General features: G+C 33.6%; 1 non-coding gene across 1 annotated transcript; it reads left to right on the forward strand.

Annotated features, from left to right (window-relative positions):
- Window positions 1-3059: 3059 nt before the first annotated feature.
- Window positions 3060-3126, forward strand: LOC125105929 (small nucleolar RNA SNORD109A). Its single transcript, XR_007129168.1, has one exon. It is a non-coding gene; the product is annotated as a small nucleolar RNA SNORD109A (small nucleolar RNA).
- Window positions 3127-5855: the final 2729 nt, after the last annotated feature.

Here is a 5855-nt window from a genome sequence, read left to right on the forward strand (position 1 = left end):
GGCGGCTCAGGGACCAAGACCTGGTTTCTCCGCCACACTCTCTCTGGCTCAGCACCAGGGGAGGCTGTCCTGGGTCCCAGGACTTAAACCCCTGTCCCTAGCCACCCGGATTCCCACAATTCCCCGCACCCCCCCCCCCCCCGTGATCCTTTGCTCTCTTTCAGTGCTTTCAACCAGTCTCCAAGTTAATGCTGGTCCCCAGACGCAGGGCACTCTCGTATTAGGGGTATTACTTTCCAACCGGTTGCCACTGGTGGCTCCCTCCCCCTTTTGTTTATCTTACGATGTCAGTCCAACGTTCCCACTCAACTTTACCTGCCCACTGGCGTCTTCTGCCCCTGTAGAGATCCAGACATGTATAATTCTGACCTCAGGCTGATTTCATGGGTGATCGGAGTTCTTTGGAAGGTAATCAGCTCACTTTAGGGTACAGGTTGAAAGGGCGCCTCCTCCTACTTCCCCGCCATCTTGTCTCCACTGGTCCTAATTTAATAACTTTTAAGTGATATAATCCAACTTCACATTTAACTCTTGATTTTTTCCCCTATCTTATTGAATAAATATATCAGAATTAAAAACTCCTACCCTGCAATATCTCTTTTTGTATCACTCTAAAGAGAAAGATTCTGGGAAGCTTCTGTAGTTACCATTATAACCAGATTTACTAAAGTCAAGTTAAAGGTCTACCTGTGCTGTTTTTTCACTGTAAGCTAAATGCAAGTAGTAAATTGTTGAGAGCATTAGTGTGGTGTGTGGAATGGTTATTTGTTGTGCTAGTTCTGTTTGGATCAAGAATAAGAATAAGCATCTGGGGTTGCTGATGTCCAGCTAAGTGGTCTTCCATAAGACAAATAAGACTCATGTAAGGTAGTATTTCATTGCAAACTAATGAGGTACTATACCTTGGCTAATTGAATTTAAATTCAAAAAGTATACAGTAAAAAATAAAATAAAATAAACTTGTGGCAATGTTGCACAATATGGCATTTACTAGAAATGGTTGTAAAGTATACAACCATTAATTGTATACTTTAAATGAGTGAATTACATGTGCATAATGTAAAAAAAAAAAAAAGAAAAGAAAAAAGAAAAAGAAAGAAAGGCAGGGGTGCCTGGGTGGCTCAGTTGGTTAAGCAACTGCCTTCGGCTCAGGTCATGATCCTAGAGTCCTGGGATCGAGTCCCACATCAGTCTCTCTGCTCAGCAGGGAGTTTGCTTCTCCCACGGAACTCTCTCCTCTCATGTTCTCTCTCTCTCTTAAATAAATAAATGAATAAAATATTTTTTTAAAAAGACAAAAAAACTCACTTTTAGTACTTTTCAAGGATGAGGTCATCAATAATCCTCATAATACCTCTCATAATACCCCTTCATAATACTCCTCAGTCTCACAATACCCCTACTATGTTCTTTTCATTTTTCACATCACAGGGCATTTTTAACATCACGAGGTATTTTCATTCTTTACTGGGTGTAAGAGAGCTTTAGAATTTCACATTTTAGAGATAACTGCTATATACTTATTTGAATAGCTCAGCAGAGAGAATTATTGGTCATTTGCAAAGTAAATCACTCAGAGAAGAAAAAAATGAATAAATGACGTAACGTAAATGACAAAGGATCAAGCAACGTGATATTTGTGGCAAAAGATGTCTGTATGATTGATTAAAATAGAGCTAATGTTATGCATTATTTTGATTAATTTAATGCATTGTCTTACCGGATCCACTTTTTTTTTTTTTTTTTTTTGTAATGTTCTGTAGGTCAAAAGCTCGAACAGGTTACTGGTTTTGGGTTTTTTTTCAAGTGAATAAGTTACTTTCAGGGAAGAAAGGTGAGTGGCTATCCTGGCGTTTTTGAAATTATGACATTTTATTACTAGTGATGTCAGTGTTTCAGAGTCATGATTTCATTCTTTCAGAGGCTTAAGAAAGAATATTTTATGATAGATATTTTTCCCAGTGAATGTCCCTACATGGAACAAAGAATCCTCATTATTTCTTCCTTTTTAAAAATATCTTTTTAGGGGTGCCTGGGTGGCTCAGTCATTAAGCGTCTGCCTTTGGCTCAGGCCATGATCCCAAGATCCCATGTTCATTCTCAACAGGAAGCCTGCTTTCCTTCTCCCATTCCCTCTGCTTGTGTTCCTGCTCTCACTATCTTTCTCACTCTCTGTCAAATAAATGAATAAAATATTTTTTAAAAATTAAATATCTTTTTAAAATAATTAATAACTTTGGGGAATTATTTCCATATTTCTTTTTTTCACAATTTTATATTGAAAGAAAATAATCTTGTAGCGAAATTCAACTGTGTTAAATACTGATTTTTTAAATATTTATCTGAAATATTCACAACATATATGCTTCCACTTATGCTAAAATCACAATTTTTATTATTGTTGGTACCTCCTTTGCTCTTTATAATATTTGTTGATTAAAGGATTCTTTAAAATATTCCCAATATGGATAAGGAAGATGTGGTCCATATACACTAGGGAGTATTATGCCTCCATCAGAAAGGATGAATACCCAACTTTTGTATCAACATGGATGGGACTGGAAGAGATTATGCTGAGTGAAATAAGTCAAGCAGAGAGAGCCAATTATCATATGGTTTCACTTATTTGTGGAGCATAACAAATAGCATGGAGGACAAGGGGAGTTAGAGAGGAGAAAGGAGTTGAGGGAAATTGGAAGGGGAGGTGAACCATGAGAGACTATGGACTCTGAAAAACAATCTAAGGGTTTTGAAGGGGCGGGGAGTGGGAGGTTGTGGGAACCAGGTGCTGGGTATTAGTGAGGGCATGGATTGCATGGAGCACTGGGTGTGGTACAAAAACAATGAATACTGTTATGCTGAAAAAAATTTAAAAAGGTATTCCCAATAGATCTTACCTAATTTTATTAGAATAATCCAAAGTAGCATTTTTAATACTATATATATGGGTCCCATTATTCAGGTACTAAATAAAATAGTTATTACATATTTGCTGTTCTTTATTCAAACCTGCACAACATAAGTCTGGAAATGCTTATTTGTTGGGAGGGCACTTGTCTGGATCAATGATGAGCACAATTGTCTGAGGATGCTGAGGGACTCATTCCAGATGTCAATCTGAGGTCCAGATGAGTTGCCATCTACCAGGACAAATAAGACTCTCAGGGCCTGGCTGTCTTTATTGACCCCTCAGTGACAACATAATAGCACTGTTAGTATGCTTTCTCTTTTTTCCAGAACAGGGGGTTTATGTCTTATGTTATAAGTCACTATGCACCTTTATATATGATCAGGGATCCAAGATTGCTTCATTTTGCTTACTTTGGACAAAAGTTGTAGAAAGATAATTATATAAAGAAAATATGTTCTTGAGTAAAAAGATGAGAAAATAATGATTGAATTAAAGAAAGAAGAAACTGTAATGGGTACTGAAATTCTCATTTGGGCTAAAAGAAGAAAAGATTATATGTCTATATCAAATAATGACAATGGAACTAATTTAAGTTTTTTGTTAACTTTACTGTTGAAAATTTTCTGATACTCTGTCTTTGTTTTTTCTTTCTGTCATGTTTTGCTGAGATAGAAGGACTAGGATCAGGGGTTTGACTTCAGAGAATGGAGGTAAGTAACTAAACAAAGAACCTTTGAATCTCATATGTGTATGTTATAGTCTGTGTCACCAGGTCTTGAGGTGTCTATGTTCATCTTTTCAGAAACTTATTCAAGAATATTTTTATAATGTGTCTTCTTCCTCATTGAGACCTTCATCAAGGTTACCTACATTATTGTATCCTTATAATTAGCTTTTTCATTTTAATTATTTTATGCTTTGATGGAAATATGCTATTAGAAATTTTTTTAGCATTTTCATATTGGATCAAAATCATTATAGTGAAATCCAAATATGTCAAGATGTTATGATTTCTCTATCTGCTTAATTATTGATTCATAAGGTTTTTGTGACCACATTGTTTTATATTTCTGCTTCTACTTTAATATTTGGGGATTGACATGAATTGTTTCTCATTTTTGCAACATGGGAAGTTGTATGTGAAATTTTGTTAGATCTCTTTAAGACCATCAAGTTTTTATATGATTAAAGTTGCTATAATTCTTTAGAAACACAAAACAGTTCAATTTTCAATATTGCTCTAGGCCTTTAAAAAGGATATTATGTTAGAGCTATTAAATGGAGAGATACAAAAATATCATATCATTATTATTTCTTACTAAAACTTGAAATATACACCCCTAAGAAAAGTGGTTTATATATTTCCTGGCAAACTTTGTTGAAAATTTTGTTACCTGGGACCTAGTGGTCACTGCCTTAAGCATAAGCAAAATTTTTTCTTGACAAAGTTCTATCACAACTCTTATGAGGTAAAGATTATTTTTGTAATCATTTATTATAATTTTAAATTTTATAGTGATTATCTAGAACCATAGAAGGTAATTCTAAAGAACTGAGCAACTATGTATTGCATAGAGCACTGGGTGTGGTGCATAAACAATGAATCTTGGAACACTGAAAAAATTAAATTAAATTTTAAAATAAATAAATGAAAAAAATGGTCACAGATCAAAGAGGAAATTAGCCCTGCCAGATATTAAAATGAACTCTAGAACCTCAATCGTTAACAACCTTTGAACAGGTATATAGATAGCAGGAACAATAGGGCCTGTTTTTATTTAAAAACCCTATTCTTACAAGACTCTACTTGTGTATTTGTTATCAATAGTAGATTCACAGATTTATGGAGTTGGTGATACTATCTCAATCTAAACAGTGTAACAGCACATTGATGCATAATATCTATGCAGTAAATTCTCCATATTATGATGCTATATTATAGGACTCAGACATAGAGGGAAAATATAACTAACACAAAAGAATCTTCTTTTATGATTAGTTCTTTGCCCCAAAGGCAACTATTTTGAAAATTTATTTCACCTTTTCCCTCATTTTTTCTTTATAAAAATGTAATTATATAGTTTTGCTTTCTTTGTGACTGCATCATTTACTCAAGATTCTTACTAGTCAGAAGAACATTTTATTTGAAACATCATATTAATTACAAGTTCTTTAGTAATATCTTTTTTGTATGTCTTTTAGCTATTAATATTTTGTGTTATCTCTCACTCTTGATTAATCTTGATAGAAGGGTTTCAATCATCTTATTTCAAATTATTTTTTGGTGTTGCTTTTTCCTTTTGTAAGTCTGCTCTCTATTTTGCTGATTTCTGCTCTTAACCTCTTTAATTTTTTCTTATATTTTTTTTGGATTTGTACTTGTCTATCTTCATCTAGCTTCTTGCAAAATATAATTTATTGATTTTTTTAGCCTTCCTCAATTCAAATATAGTGCTTTTCACTCTAAATTTCTCTGTAAGCACTTTTTAGATTCATGAGCACAAGTTTAGTATTTATATCTTTTCTATTACTAATATAAATATATTTTCTTAGTTCTATATTGATTTATTTTTAAATTATGGAGTATTTAGAAGAAGTAGGGCTTTTCCCTCTTGATCCTTAATGATTTCTAAGCTATTTTCTATATGATGAAAAAACATACTTTGAATTGATTTTATTACTTTTGAATTGTTTTGTATCTCTGCAATGGTACAGGGTATGTCATAATTCAATAAATATTCCATTTTCACTTATAATTACATTAATATAAAATTATCATTGCAGATTTAGTGTTCTATATATGCCTGTTAGTTAGTTCTATTTTGAAATTACCTTACCTATATCTCTTGTATATTTACTAGTCTATGATGTGAAAATAAGTTACTCAGGGAAAGTCATGGGGGAGATCGGCATGGAGATAAGACACCTTGGAGGTTTTGGGAAG

Source organism: Lutra lutra, chromosome 7 (genome assembly GCF_902655055.1).
Source record: "Lutra lutra chromosome 7, mLutLut1.2, whole genome shotgun sequence".
In the NCBI taxonomy this organism is placed as follows: domain Eukaryota; kingdom Metazoa; phylum Chordata; class Mammalia; order Carnivora; family Mustelidae; genus Lutra; species Lutra lutra.